The sequence below is a fragment of the Apus apus genome, chromosome 1, assembly GCF_020740795.1.
Source record: "Apus apus isolate bApuApu2 chromosome 1, bApuApu2.pri.cur, whole genome shotgun sequence".
Taxonomy (NCBI): Eukaryota; Metazoa; Chordata; class Aves; order Apodiformes; family Apodidae; genus Apus; species Apus apus.
In genome coordinates, this window is record NC_067282.1 from 184439323 (window position 1) to 184456175 (window position 16853).

The 16853-nt window shown below is 40.5% G+C and overlaps 1 protein-coding gene across 12 annotated transcripts in view; it reads right to left on the reverse strand.

Moving 5' to 3' along the window:
* Window positions 1-16853, reverse strand: part of GRM8 (glutamate metabotropic receptor 8) — a 346196-nt gene that overhangs the window by 276707 nt on the left and 52636 nt on the right. The gene's annotated exons all lie outside the window — the stretch shown is intronic.

Sequence of the window (16853 nt, forward strand, 5' to 3'; positions counted from 1 at the left end):
TAAGTCCTGTACAGTGCTTCCTCATCAGCAACAAACTAAAAAGGGATTTGAGGCAAATATTAGGGATTCAAGGATTCTGGTCATTAACTGTATCTGCAAAGACAGTGTAGATTTTTACAGCCTGAAAAAACAGTTTCTAGCCCAAGGGATGGTAAAATCATTTCAAAGTCAGAACCAAACAAAATAAGCTCTTATGTATCTTGGCTATAGTCATCTTTAAGAAATTTTCTACTCATGGAAACACCTCAGAATAAATAATCTGAAAGGCTGCAACAATAACAACCACAGAGAACAGAAAAATAGGACAGGGAGGATCACAGAAAGAGTAAGCTGAAGTTTGTATCTCATGGACTTCAGTATTCCTAACACAGCAAAGATCCACCAAATATAAATAAAGGATAAATTGTCCTTACAAAACTTGCCTTGCATAAATTCGCTTTCTTTCAGAAAACATCTTCATGTCTTTACAGATAAAGAGATTTTGGCCTGTAATAACACAATTATGTGCATTTACAGCACGTACAATTTGCTTTCTAAATTTTCTCTTTAAAGCAGTCATCTTTTTCCAGAAGGAAAGCCATTTCACAAACACTGCAGCATTGTTGCTTTGCTGGAAGTTATTTCATCAATAATGTTCATAAAATCAACACCAGTAAGAGAACTTTCAGACAGACACTTTACCATTGAAAATCTTGAAGTCTAGACCACAGAGTTAGATCCATTAACTTTCTCAGTTCCTGTTTCTCTTCAGGCATGAGATTAATAACAAATCCTAGATACATGTTTTTAGGAGAGCCATTGGTATAACACAGTAATGTGATGTTTCAGATCAATACAGATCTTCTGTGTTCTATGAATATCATTTATCTGGGGCCTTGGAAAATGCAGAGAAGAGATGCTACTTCCCTACTTTTCAGCTCTTTGTATTTCAGCTTCTTCCCTAGAAGAAGTTCTAATAACTGTGGAAGAAAGCAGAAGGCTAGTACAGTCCAAATCAAATGCTTGGAAATCATTTGGCATACTCAATAGGCTTCAATCACCACCAGTTTTTAGCTTCTTCCAACCTCTTGCTAGCATGAAAGAACAATATGCCATGTAAAAATAGGAAAAAAGACAATCTCTAAATAGCAAGCCATCCTGAAGTTTTGAGGAAAATGTTTGGTGCAATAGGATATGTAGTTATTTTCCTTTTTTCTTTTTTTATATATCCCTCATGGTTAGAGACACTTTACATTCAAGAATTTTCTTCCCAAAACTGCAGATATCCCACCCAGAAATACCTCGTGGATTTCTTTCTGTAAAGCATTTTATGCAAAAGTAAACAAACTTCCTTCATCTCCTGTTTTTAAATGTACAATTGTATACAGTAGGGCACTGAAAAATGACTTTAAAATTTGAAGATGGGGTATGTTCCAATAGTTACACAGGTATTGAAAGGACTTGGAATAATACTCAAAGAAATTGTTTGGCATGAGGACAAATTGTTAGGATTTAGTGGTTCAATAATCCATGAATGAAAAATACATACATTAAAATGTAACAACTCTAGTTATAGACTGTAGGTTTAATAAACCATTTTACACGTCTCCAAGTACATTTTACAAGACAGAGCATAATGCTGCCTAAGCGAGGGAACAGTTATGCTCTATCAATTCAGTAATACGTGGTTTTCAAACTTCCTAAATACAGACTGTATTCAGACTTTAAGTTCCACTGGTCCCTTGAGAAGTAAATTTGCATTTTGAAGGAGACCTGCAAAGGGGTTTTATATTTCTCATTCTAGATTTTTCAACCTAAATTTTGAAAATTAAATACAATATATGTAACATTTACATTTTATGTAAAAGCTACATAGCGCTGTTAATTGTGTCCTTCTTTTTCTTTTTTTGGGGGGAAGTAAAAGGAAAAAAAAACAATGCTTATATAACTACATTTGAATCTGTTGTCACACGACAGCTGTCACATTCACTGGCAGTGGCTAAAAGCGTTCACTTTGAATGCTCACTGATATAATTTTTCTGTTCTTTCCTACCCTATGGTTTGGCTGCTGCCTCCCATTACCCTATAATTTACTAATAAACTCTCATCTTCTAGTGGGTGAAAGATTTGAACTCTCTGAAATTATTCGACAGAGGAATTCACATTTTAATCACTTTTTTTTAAGCATCAAATGTTTCAAAATAAACACTTACAGTACGGTGCTTTGAAATATTACTCAGTTTTAGTTATGTATTGGTCTTAATCCTGGTGCATATTGTACTACTGCAAGCAATCCTTCAGTCCTTTAATCTAAGTCAGTGGTGGCTTCATCTCATTCCACTATCTAGTCACTGGCATTGGAAAATGATTGTGCATGCTTAAAAAAATAAAACAAATTTGAAAAAAACAAAACCAAAAACAAACCTGCTGAGAACTAAGCAGACAGGCTAAGCCTTGAAGATACAATAGAAGACAAGATCAGCAGTTAATTATATCTTTTTTTTTTTAATCTTTTTGTATGCATCTCCAAGATCAGTTAATATCAATCTCTAAAGATTGCACCTTCCCAGAGGATTACAGAAGATGGAGCAGTTACTTTCAGAATGAACTGTCCACAAAGTGTGACTGTGGCAGCACTTTAAAGCGGGAACATCTGTACAAGACATCCACCAAGCATTACTACAGAACAGAGTTCTACCCCCTGATGGAGAATGTGTAGACAAATTCAAAAGTGCCAAAGGCAGCTAATGTAACTTTTTATTTATTTTAGCCAAGTGGTAACCACTGTCGGTCCCCTTTACACTGAAAATAAAAGACACCCACCACTCTCAAATCCAGGACTATTCATAGGGAAGCACTACCCTGGATCTTTTTGGTGGGTCCGATGCTGGGATCCAAACCCATAAACATAGAAGTGTTGTACTGAGGACAATAGAGAAAAGGACATGACCTAAGTTTGTCCTTCCAGTAAAGCATCTTCAACACAGCAGGAAGTTCTTGGTATGCCTTCTCTTCAATGACATACTGCCCAAGTTTTGGACAGAAGTTCACTGGAACCTTTTTTATTGAGCTTTCAAATCTATTCGCATGCTACATTTGTCAATGTAAAGTATCAGCTGGCCACTTCAAATGCCATCTTCCTTTATAAAGCCTTTGAGCTAAAAGCATGATTTGAAAACAGAGTATCAGACAGTGAAATGAGCTAAGCTCATAAGTAAAAAGATCTGAGAAAGGATCAACAGTAATTTTGAACATTACTGATTACAAGTTATAGAAGTAGCTATGCTTCACATTCACCCAGCGCCATGGGCTTAAATCACTTGCACCTTCAGTTTCCCTACCCACTCAGTCCTACCACTACTCACTTTAACATATCAACTAGCATTTTATTTCCCTTCTCCATTCTCTCATCACTGAGCAGTCTTTCTTTCTTTTTTCAGAAATATTAGCAATAGTAGATTAAAACAGTAACTAAATTAAATTAAATTAGTAGATTAAAAATAGTAATAATTGTAGCTAACAAAGTCAATAAACCTTTGGGCAGTGGCTGCTCAAAATCACTTGGCATTTTACCACCAACCAATAAAGCTTGCAAAAGAGTAAAAGTGCTTGAAATAAAATTTGACTGTGGAAACACGTTTTCAACTTGGTGATATTAATTTTAAATGTCTATCATTAATCATTAATGGTCCTCTCTTTTCAAGATTTTTATTTGCTCTTCTGTACAGCAAGAAAGAGTTCTTTGTGAGTACAAAAAACTCACAGCAGTGAAATGAATCCTCAGGGCCTGGGTACTGAACAGTTGCTGGATAAGAGCTGAGGTCACTGTATTTTAGCTACTAGTCACATTTGTAAATCAGCCCTAGCATCATCTTAGCCTGCTTTCACTTCTGAAAAATGTGTAAGCCTGCAGTACAATAATACTAAACTCATTCAGGGTAGACATTCCAGATTCAAAAGAGTTGATGAGGCTTAATAACATCTTACAATATACCAAACAAGAATTAAAATCTTCTTTTTCATCACTAACTGTAGGAAGAGATGAAATGCACCCTGACACTGCCCATTTCTTTCCACTGACTATAAAAGGAGCCCGGGAGATTAATTCAACTGTTATACACACTAGTAGAACAATAATGTAAACAGCTACATGCCTTCCCTAGATCACACAGTCCCACTTATTTTGGCTGTTCACAACTATTGAGACATCTGTGCTCAGGTAATGATCGACTTCCTTCTGCCATGCCATCTTTTTACCTATCACAACAACAAAAAAAAATGAATAGGCCACCCATGCCATCATGAGGGACCTTGCTTCATTACTTTTCAGAATAAACCCACATTAAATCATCCTGGGAAAATATAATACATTAAGACTCAGTAATGCCATTGCAGATGTGAGATGCCCCAACCAATGCACAGAGTAGGTGAGCAGGGTGACACCTTGCCAAGTCCACCAGCTACAAACCACCTCTGATACAGTTGATGTTGTGGAAACATTTCAGCATATGAAGTTTTCTGATTCAGCCTCTTTCCAGCCAACTGCTGGTTGAAGCGGTGACAGTCAGTGGCAGCCTTGGCTGCAGTGATCATTAATACCAAGCAGGACCAGAACCTTTGGCCTCTTCAATCAATTATTAAGAGAAGTCCCATGGGACAGGGTAGTAGATGGTAAAGGGGCTCAAGATAGTTGGTCAACATTCAAGGACCACTTCTTGCAAGCTCAAAATCAGAACATCCCAATGGGTAGGAAATCAAGTAAGGGAGCCAGAAGATCCACATGGTTAAACAAGGAACTCCTGGGCAAACTCAAGTGGAAAAAGAGAATCTATGGATTATGGAAGGAGGGGCTGGCCACTTGGGAGGAACATAGGGCTCTTGTCAGAGGATGTAGGGAGGCAATAAGGAAAGCTAAGGTCTCCTTGGAACTAAACCTTGCTAGGGAGGTCAAAGACAACAGAAAAGGGCTTCTTCCAATACATTGCAGATAGAACTAACACTAGAGGCAATATAGGCCCACTGCTGAATGAGGTGGGTGCCCTGATGACAGAGGATATAAAGAAGGCAGAGGTACTGAATGCCTTCTTTGCTTCTGTCTTCACTGCTGCAGACTCTCCCCCTGGAGCCCCAGATCCCTAAAGCCCCAGAAGTCAGGATGAAGGAAGAATTTGCTTTGGTAGATGAGAATTGGATTAGGGATCAGTTAAACAATCTGGACATCCTTAAATCGATGGGTCCGGATGGAATACACCCATGGGTGCTGAGGGAGCTGGCAGAGGTCATTGTTAGGCCACTCTCCATCATCTTTGGTAAGTCGTGGGCAACAGGAGAGGTGCCTAAGGACTGAAGGATAGCAAGTGTCACTCCAGTCTACAAGAAGGGCAAGAAGGAGGACCCGGGTAACTATAGACCGGTCAGCATCACCTCCATCCCTGGAAAGGTGATGGAACAACTTATTCTTGGCACTATCTCTAGGCATATCAAGGATGAGGGGGTCATCAAGAGCAGTGAACATGGTTTTACCAAGGGAAAGTCATGTTTGACCAACCTTATAGCCTTCTGTGAGGAAGTAACTAAGAGGATAGATGATGGTAGGGCAGTAGATGTGGTTTATCTTGATTTCAGTAAAGCGTTTGACACTGTCTCCCATAGCATCCTTGTAGATAAACTGAGGAAGTGTGCTCTTGATGGTCAGGTAGTGAGGTGGATCATGAACTGGTTGAAAGGAAGAAGTCAGAGAGTTGCGGTCAATGGGACAGAATCTAGTTGGAGGTCTGTGACTAGTGGAGTCCCTCAGGGGTTGGTACTGGGAACGGTCCTGTTCAATATTTTCATCAACAACCTGGATGAGGGAACAGAGTGTGCCCTCAGCAAGTTTGCTGATGACACTAAACTGGGAGGAGTGGATGACACACCAGAAGGCTGTGCTGCCAGTCAGTGAGACCTAGACAGGCTGGAGACTTGGGCAGGGAGAAACTTGATGAAATTCAACAAGGGCAAGTGTAGAGTCTTGCATCTGGGGAAGAACAACCCCATGCACCAGTACAGGTTGGGGGCTGACCTTCTGGAGAGCAGTGTAGGAGAAAGGGACCTGGGAGTCCTGGTGCACAGCAGGATGACCATGAGCCAGCAATGTGCCCTTGCAGCCAAGAAGGCCAATGGCATCCTGGGGTGTATTAGAAAGGGTGTGGTTAGTAGGTCAAGAGAGGTTCTCCTCCCCCTCTATTCTGCCTTGGTGAGGCCCCATCTGGAGTATTGTGTCCAGTTCTGGGCCCCTCAGTTCAAGAAGGACAGGGAACTGCTTGAAAGAGTCCAGCGCAGGGCCACAAAGATGATGAAGGGAGTGGAACATCTCCCTTATGAGGAAAGGCTGAGGGAGCTGGGTCTCTTTAGCTTGGAGAAGAGGAGACTGAGGGGTGACCTCATCAATGTTTACAAATATGTTAAGGGGGAGTGTCTGGAGGATGGAGCCAGGCTTTTTTCAGTGATGTCTAGTGATAGGACAAGGGGCAATGGGTGCAAACTAGAACACAGGAGTTTCCACGTAAACATCAGAAAAGACTTTACTGTGAGAGTGATAGAGCACTGGAACAGGCTGCCCAGAGAGGTTGTGGAGTCTCCTTTGCTGGAGACATTCAAAACTCGCCTGGACGCCTTCCTGTGCTCTAGGTGACCCTGCTCTGGCAGGGGGGTTGGACTAGATGATCTTTCGAGGTTCCTTCCAACCCCTAAGATTCTCTGATTCTGTGATTTCACTATGCGGACAAGCAATTTGTGACAATATGTTTTGCCAGCAGATGTATATATGTATTCATTTACATTTATAAACATGTGTCATTCTAAACTATAATTATTGAGACATATGCACTTGATGCTCTCACTGTACGTAAGGACACTCAACACAGTATTTTCTGTCCAACAACACATCTTGCTCAGGAATTACCACAGATTTCCACTCTCCCCAGAAATATATGTTCATATCAACTACAGCAAAAGTAAGAAAAAACAGGTATGCTTTTCACTTATAAGAATGCAATGTAAAATGCATTTAGTTCAAAAAAAGCTTAGTAGAATTTAAAAGCTTTGGAAAGGGAAAGAATAAAAGGATAATCTGAAAGCTGCCATTAGCTATTTTCACTTGGAAACCAGGAATATTTTAAAAACCTTTTGAATTATTCCAAGTCCTTCTATTTGCAGTAAATATCACAGCAGTTCCTGTCAAGGGTGTTTGCAATTCACACACCTAATGATGAGGCGCTAATGCTAAGGTAGTTTCAAATCTTTTGAAAGTTGCCTATATGTTTGTATAAATTCTGTGCAAAGATACAGGCTTTGTGATAAAATGCAACACAGATACTGCTGTTTTTTCCCTCAAGCACAGGGACAGAAGTGATCCATCACACCTAAATGTTTCTGAGCTGGGATGGGTAAATTACTTTATTCTTTCTTTTCACTTCCTATTACTCTTTCACTGGCTTTCCTTTTTTCTGTTACCATCAGTTCCTTCTGAAGACATATTCCTGAGCAGAATATATCTTCAATGAGCTGCACTGATCTTTTCATGAGAAAAGGACATAGCTGAGAATCAATGCAGCATGGCTTGCTGCCAACAAAATTATTTCTGCAACCATCATAGGTTGGTGTGGTACGTGAAAAATTACAGAGGCAGATGCAATTGCCAGCCTAGTGGAAATACGAGGATAAAATCAAATGTGCAAATCCTCTTTCATTACTGTTTTTCCCTTGTATTCCTCAACTGCAAACACAGTAATTATCTGTCACACATATTCTGAGGTAACCTCTGATAGTCAAATGGTCTAGCAACTATGGTATTCTGAATAAAACTGAATTACCCTAGAGAAAACAATTTCTTACAGTTAATACAAGTGAATGTATAGTATCAGATTATGGGATGAAAAAAAGTTAAAGCTTCATTGCATTACATTCCATCCTGACCAGCCTGAAAATATCTTTCATAAAGCCTAAGCAGATGTGCTACAGCAATTGCATTTCAGGTTGTCACTTGCTGTGCTGCCCTGATAGACAGGTTGGGACAAAGGAGGAATGTATATAATATGAAGTGTTGCATTTAGAGAAGTAGTTTCCTTCCACTGGGTTGAAGTAGGTCAGGGACTCATTAGAAGTCATTAGTTGTAATTGCACAGAAGGGATAGTATAGAAAATAATATTAATAACAACAACAACGTGATATCACAATCTCTAATTCCACACTAGATGCAGCATCTATAAAACAAATTCACCCCTCAAAAAAGTACGGGCCTCTGTGCTGTGTGATACACTTTAGGGCAAAAACATTAAAAGGATATTTACGCATTATGAACATTTTTGCAGCTGAAGCACATCTTGTCACACTGTGCATTGCTGTGTAACTCCAGGAGGATGAGAATCCATCTAAGGACAGCTTGAACTGTCATCAATGTTCTGTGCAAGAAAGTCTATTGATAAATGTTTAACAATTGCGTTTTCTCAGTAAGAGAGCTCTATTCTGGTATTTCCACATCATTTTGCTTCTCTGAAAGCCAACTACTTTAAGCAGCTGCACATTAAATTATCCACCATCTCTAGGCAGCCTTTCTAAGTATTTTAAACCCAGCTGATGTCCAAGCACTGACTGATAAATTGCACAAGCAGCAGATCAAATTATTAGCATTCATACTTAGGTCAAATTGCAAGGAGGGGGGCAGAGGGGCACCTTGAGCTTGGGAATGGCTTCTAGCTCTTCCTTTACAGTTTCTTATGTTCTCCAATCACCAGATCAAATGGCAAGCCAAGGATGGTCAGATAGCTTCAGGGACTTCTTAAACTATTAAAATTTCTTTTTGGGAAACCCACACTTAATTATGCGTATCAATATGTTAGTCTTGTGTCAATCTCTCCTGAGCACAGTGTGAACTCTGGTATTTCAAAGCTTTTTTAGTACTGCTTTCCTCATTAGAGCTTGTCATATCACTGTCTGGAACCGTAATCTCTTTTGATGAGGTTGAGAAAATATACAAAGATGTGCATTACTTTGGGTCTGAACTAATAAAGGCAACTCTTTACTGTTACTCTGAAGTAATAAATTTACCTACTAGCTCATAAAGTATTCCTCAGTCCAAATGATCTTTCTTTTATACTCATTTACTAATTAGTTCCATAGAGAGCACAGCAGGCGACTTCACTGACTACCCCACTGGGGCACACAGCTGTCCATGGGAATTTTTCTGATTAGAGCAACCATTACTATGGAAGAACTGGATGTTCTCAGCAGAATGCAAGATGGGTGCACTGCTTAATGGATAATTCTGATCTTTGCATCCACTTTTGAATGCTGCAAGACCAATTCAGTTGACACCACTGGTTGAGCTGTAATAGTATCCTTTTGCTACCCATGCTGCCAGCTTCACCTCATGAGATACAAGTAACTGAAAAATATCACATGAGAGGAAAGAAAATGTATCATTCACAGCTCTCTCCATAGTCGTGGACAATGTGAAGATATACAAATGGAGCTCAGCTGGCCAAACACATATGTCCAGTGCTTTCGCAGGTGCTTTCACAGGTCCTAGGGTATGCTGTGTACACTTCAGCTATGGCCCCAAAAAGCCCAGCTTTCCTGTAATCTGTCTGCCCCCCACACATGACTTGGATACCTCATATCAGAACGCATTAAAGGAATCCCTATGATTCACCATACCTAGGGATTCCTTCTGCAGCATAACCAGTGCATATGGGCTTATAAAGCATCATTTTAAGTACATATATTACAGACTTGGAAGAAGAAATACTAAAAAGTGTCACTCTTTTGTGTCTTCAGATTTTTTTTCTTCATTTATTAAAGCAATCTGCCTTGGCAGTTAAACAATTTTAGCCTGAGTTTTTACCTTAAAAGTTATGAGAAGAAAATATTCGCTGTTTTCAAAAAGTTTAGTGTTTCCTGTATTACCACAGTGAGATGCCAAGTGCAGCTGCTACAGGTGGAAAAGTTAATGCAAAATGTAAAATATTTCCAATCAAAAGATGAGAAGTTATCTATGAATTCAGCTCTGAGGCTCATGGGAGTGATACCCAAGCCTTCCCTTCTATTAAAAATGTATTTTACTTTAAAAATAGTAGCGCTGCTGACAAAAAAAGGCATCCTCCTCTGCATGACTCCTGAACACCATATGGCAACACTTCTTTTCCATCATTACCAAATTTCCACTCTGATTTCTGCCTTAAGCACTGCAGTTTATCACTACACCAATCCATGGATTACCTCATCAAAAGCACCATGGCAAACAGAAAGATGAAAATTCAGGCAACTCAAGTGAGAGAACAATGGTTTATGTACAAAGGAGGACTATGTTGCCACTGGTCTGAAAACTCTCTGCAACAGCTCCTACAGAATTGTCAAGGGCTGGGGCAACACGGCAACAAAGGAAACAGCCCCATGGCCGCTCACTCACCTCCCCCCCACATACACACATTCTGGGATGAGGAGGACAAAGCTCATGGGTTGAGACAAATGACAAGGAGGGTTCTTCACTGATTAAGGTCCCAGGCAAAACAGACTCAACTTGGAGAAAAGTAATAATTTAATTTCACACTAAACACGCACAGGACACAGACAACACACAGAGCAGTGCCTGCATATGTTACCCCACCCCTCCCTTCTTCCCGGGTCCAAATCACTTTTTTCCCGATTTCTCTCCCTCCTTCCCCCCAGTGGCACAGGGGGACAGGGGATGGGGTTTAGTCAGTTCACAGGCTGCTGGTTCTTGCCGCACCATCCTCCTCAGGAAGAAGGGCTCCTTACAGTTCTTCCCTGTTTCCCATGGGATCCCTCGCATAGCAGAGAGTCCTCCACAAACCTCTCCTTCATGAGTCCTTCCCACGAGGTCCTGAGCTGTTCCAGCCTGGGCTTCCCACAGAGTCACGGGCTCCTTCGGGAACAAACTCCCCTGATGCCGGGGTCTTCCAAAGCTGTGCAATCAGAGTCCACAGGCAGCAAATCCTCTGGCCACAAAATCCAAGCCCACTGGCCAAGTTCACCCCTCCCAGAGTCTTCAGGGAATGTTCCACCACATTCCCCCATGAATGGAGGGGGACAGCTGCCATCTTGCCATGGGTTGCAGGGTAATTTCTGCTTGGGCACCTTCTTCCTCACCAACCACCAGCACCACTACTTTTCCCTGACTTTTTTCCCCCTTTCTTCCTATAACTCATACTTACTTTCTTTCCTCAGACATTTAAACAACTTACTGCTCTCTTCTGCTATCTTCTTGATGTTGTCTCTCTTTCCTGTACATGAGCATCTTCTTTCCAGATTTCCCTTTCCTTCACACCTGGTTTCCCTACCTCTACTCACTCCCCACTCTCAACTACAACTTGACTGAAGTGAGAAGGAAGAGTGGACAGTGACCAACTTCTAAAGAGCTGATTGAGGATTCTCAGCTCCACCTCTGCTTCTCCCCTTCAGCAGGCTACAGTTTAGAGATAGTGTTTCCACTTGGCCCAGCAGAAAGGGCAAAGGTAAACTCTTCTGTGAAATAAGGCTGGACGGGGTCACTCCTCACTCTTGTCTGCTAAGGTTTCCTTCCCCAAAATAGGCATTTTATGTTCTCTAACTGCATCCACAAAGTCAGCAAAAGCAATATTTTATGTAGGAAAAAAAGCCTATATTTGATGAGCATTTGACATCATTTCTGCAAATTCTCCTTTTCCCTATTTTTATTCATTGCAATTTAAGTATAAATCAGTTTACTGTTATCACCACCATACAGCCTTGTTTGAGTGCTAGCCTTAGCCTTCCTGGCTAGTGTGATGGAGATTTCCTTCCTAGCTGCAACTCTCCAATATCTCTAAGTCCAAATACAGATGATATATAAGTTCCTTTGAAGGTTCTTAAAAGTCCTCCACAGTTAGCTTGATCCTGTAAGTCTGGCCACACCATGAACACCCTAGTTCAGCAGCTCAGCAGGATTCTGAAAGCAGAGGGTGTGAGTAGCTTTCAGTAAGCTCAAAAAGCTCCATCACTCATTTTTTCCCATTTCAGCAATCCCAGCAAACACCCACATTTCTGAAAGGATGTCAAGACAGAGGCAGAGCTTGCTGACAACGGCTTTCTGCTGCCCTGGGAAGCAGCTCCCCTGCTGCCTTCATGCCTAAAGCTACCAGCACACTTCTGCCACACAGCACAGCCAGGCACTGCTTCAGCAGGCTGCCAAGGGACCCGTGGCCCTGGGGTTCCATACAAACCTCTACATTCACCTATAAGTGGGTGAAAACGCTCATGTCCCATGACATATTTCACAGAATTCAGTGTCTTTATTTGGGTAGAACAAGAAACCGGTTGGTCCTGTTCTGACCAATATAAGGAACCTTTTTATGCTCAGACTGTTTTTCAGCTTGAATAGAGATCTTTTTAAGAGGACCCCACAATTAACAGAGAGTCTTTCAGTCTGCAGCTACTGTGTACAGCACACTGGTGCACTGATCAGCAGTCTTTAGAAATGCCCTTTTGCATACTGTGCACAAATGACTTGTATTAGGAAGATGAGTACCACTGTACCACTTCCAAATACTATAGCAGCTTTTGATGAGTGAACATCTTTTATTTTGAAATTGTCCTCCCTCAGTCTGTTGCTGCATATGTTAAAAGACCCCATCAAAAGCAAAATTACACTAAACTAGATTTAAAAGTGTCAAGTGCATTGAATAAACATTGGAGACATCAAAAGCCTGAGTGGATGCTCCTGATGACAAGTGGTGTGGGAATGCCAGCCTGTGCTAAGCTTGATACAATTCCATTTCTATCTACTTACTGAAATTGCTTCACAAATATATTTCTGCATATCGGTGTCACCACTTCCAGGCACTGGAAGAGTTGGTTTAGAATTGCCAACTGAAAGACATTAACATATTTTTCCATGGAGTATCAATGTCATCTATATCTGTTAAAAGAAAAAAAAAAACAAAACAAAACACAGAAAAAACCACCCACAACTTTAAAGCATTTGTTTTTTATGTCTGTAGTCTGTCTTCTCTTTCAGTTTTTAGATCTTACTTTTTAACCACAGAAACAACAAAGCACTGAGGTTTATTGGAATAGAATCTGTGGACTCTGTTGGGCATGTGGGCTGCCCATGTAACATATGGTGAATTCAAGCACCTTGGAATGGGATTCACATGATACTTCCTGAGCTAGCCAGTAGGAAATACCAAGCAAGAATGTGTCCAATGTCTTTTTTTTTTTTTTTTTTTTCCTTTGGTGTATGTGGAACAAAGACTGCAAGACTACAAGACTGCAAATTAATAGCCCAAAGTAATCTTCCATGTATAAGACTGGTTCATGTTTCTCTTCTAAAAGCAAGTCTGGAGAACAGAACAATGATTCCATCTCTTTATTTTTTAAGAAAAGCTAGTTGCCATAGAGCACACATTTACCCAATTGCATCTTCACTCTTAGTTAGAAGCCCTTCTTTTGTGAATGACCTCCTTCAAATTCCTTTCTTCTAGCTTAGAAACCAATAAAAAAAGGGTTATGGCAAAAGCCAAAGCACGAAACATAGCTCTTATGTTGCCTTCTGCATGCATACAGACTGAACCAGATCTCCCATGAGATTGCTCTAGCACTGGCCAGACTGAGATGGGAAGACCCTATCATACTCCCACAGCAGCAGGACCCTGCATGGTTGAGTTGCACAAAGATGGAGGTCAAGCAAGTGCAGCAGACAGAACTGTACAGCTCTGCAATGTATTTGAGCTGGGTCAGGTCCCAGGATCTGGTTTTCACTTCTTGAGGTACATTTGACACTGAATTAAATATTATTTGCCAAACATGTAGGCAATAAGCTAACTGACAAAGTGGCAGCCCTTGTGCGGAAATGCAGTCACAGACCTGTAAATGTTAAAAGAACTTTAGACATCAGAAGTTTCACAGATCCAAGAACATCTTTACAGATCACAAACTGACATGTCTGAGTGCCACTTTGGGCACATAAGAGGATTGTGCAAGGTCTTACTTATTTTATCTGGTCTAGGTAGTGTAAATACATGTTTTCAGATTTATGAAAACAATTAAGAGGTCCAGGTAAATTATGCAGCTTCCAAACAAACCTGCAAATCTTCCAAGTCAGATTTCTGAAGAATTGCAATTTCACTCCCTATGAGGATAAGTGAAATTTCTGCTTGACAGTATTCCCCATACCATTGAATCTAATCTATTATTTCTGAGCATTTTTCCCTGCACACTTTATAATATATATCCTTTCCACTCAGCTGTTGGCTGGAGACAAAAATTAACAATATTTTACTCAAGAGAGAGAAAAATGTTGGGGTTATGTTCACAGTTGTCACAACAGTCAATCTCTAACAAAAAGAGTAAATTGTTTCAAATATACTTCTGTACTTATAGAGGAGATATTTGTACAGAGTATGTAAGAATAAAAACAGAGCCTCTGTCAGTGTTTTCGCTGTTGGCCAGTAACCCCAAAGTCCTTCTATCACCTTGGGAGTCAAAGCAAAAGGCACCTTCAGAGGCCAGCCCACTCTTCACACTGCCTGATGAACACAGGCCTCAGGGCTGGAGTCTCCAGAGCCCACTCTGCCCTGCAGTTGACCACAGAGTAAAACCAGTTTTTCGGACAGGCAGCTGGCTGCAGAAACCCAGGCCCTCCCACTGGGTGCTTTGCCTCACTGGCCAGCACATGAGGAGTCCTGGGTGAGAAGGGAGAGTGGCTCCTCAGCCCAGAGTGGCCTCGCCAGAGGCAGAGCATGGCTGCAGTGCAACAGCAAGCAGCAGCAGAACAGCTCACCCCGCTACAGTGGAGGCAAAAGTTTTACATTTTCCTTAGTACCCAGAGAATTAAACCCCCCTCAGCTTCCACAACTCAGGCAGGGTGCAAGTGCTGCTGTCCCTCTGTTCAGTCCTGTGGAATCACAGCCAGAGGCTGCACACAGAGAGAGCAACCTACCATACTGCGCTACACTATGCCAGAAAGCATGAAGCATCCCATGATGGTATCAACAAAAAGAAGACAGCATTTCTGGGACACTTCATTCACTTTCCTTCCAGTCAGGGAAGTGTCACTCAGAACAAGGCACTAACTGTACAAGCAGTGCTATCGCATTAAGGCCTATAGAGTAAGTCATAGTGGCACAAAAAGGTTCAGTAAACACTGGTAGCTGGCTAGATAGGAGATGACTTTGCACAAGAGCTAGGCCAGGCACACTGTACCATCACTTTTTCTACATGGCAATTTTTATCTTCCTCATCTCACACCAGGATTACTTACTTTCAAACCACAAACCACTGATGTTATTAGTAGTATTTTCTCAATGTTTCCTAAAAGCAAAGAAACAAGCATAAAAAAACTTCTTCAGACCTCTGTTTCACAGTTTGGATGTGTATGTGTCATCACACAATGCAGAAAGCACTACCAAGAATCCTTTCTGCTCGGTTGTCTCCCTGCTACCATTTCAGCATAGACTTTGGATCTCAGCTCTACAGAAGAAACTTCCAGAAAGATGATTCACAATCAGGCTGTCATGTGACATGAGCATCAGCTTCTCCTTACCATAATTCTTCAAGCTATAAAACAAAATTTATGCATAGTTCCTTTGTTCCTTAAATTGACTACTCAGGAAAAACAAGGTTCATATCCAAGTTCATATCCAAGCGCTTATTAAGGCCAGCAAAATTTTCACAGACGTGAAATTTTACCTCAGAGCAGCAGCTGAAATATCAGAATTCAAAAATATTATCAGAAATGTGATCTTTTCACATACATCTTTTTTTTAAAGATTCTACATACACGCCTACATATTCTCAAGAAATAAGGAACACTTGAGATTCTTCTCACACTGCATCAATTTCCACATTTTGTCTCACTTCAAATCATACCTGCTGCAGAAACAAAATCCAAGAAAAAAACTTAACATGCTCAAACTTACCACTTAATAATAAATTCCTGGTGTATAGTCAGAACAAGTTTATTTGTTTTATCTGTTTAGAATGCAAAAAACAGCAAGTTAAATACTCAACTCTGACTCAGATTGTGAAAAATATATTATCCTTTTTATTGACAGTAAACATCCAATCTAAACAACAGGTGCAAGGTATGGTCTGGAATACTTGTTTTGATTAGTCAACAGATGCTCTACAGAATCAAAAGTGACTTACTCACTGAGCTTTGACTTTTATTGTTAACTCAAACAATAATAAAATAGAAACTTATGCTTCTGTTCCCCCAACTTACTACATCAGCAGCAGCTCTCTAAAAGCTATCTCTGCTCTAACACTTGACTATCTGCTCCAGGGAAAGGTTCTTGTATCTCAGATAATTTCCACCTGCTTGTATGAGTCACCTGTTAGTACAGCTGCTTCTTAATAGTAGTGCCTTGCAGCTGAGATAAGAGTGAATTCAACAACTAGAGATCAAGAGGTGATTTGATAGTCTAATACATGAGTTTCTTCCACTGACAGAAAATTTATTTCCTTATATAAATACAATCATGACATGATTCAGTAGCTAAAACAAAGAAAGTAAGAAAATAAGGACTAGAAACAAAGATATTTAATGCTGAAAGTAAAAAATATCTGGAAAACTGTGCTGGACTCTACCTCTTCATACCTTATGTAAGATAACAAAGTACAGATCCCGGACTTCAGATCAGACTTTAACTTACTCAGGAAAGGGCTGGATGTGATCTTATGGCAGTTCTGAAAAGTAAAGGAGTTCAGGGAAGCTGGGGTGTCATTCAGACAGCACCCTACAAGTGCAAGAGCAGTCTTTCCAATATTCAGAGAGATCATCAAACTTACGAAAAATCTACATGAATGAGCAGGGAACTTCTGGTGTAGAGACATTAAAAGGCAATATAAATGAGGA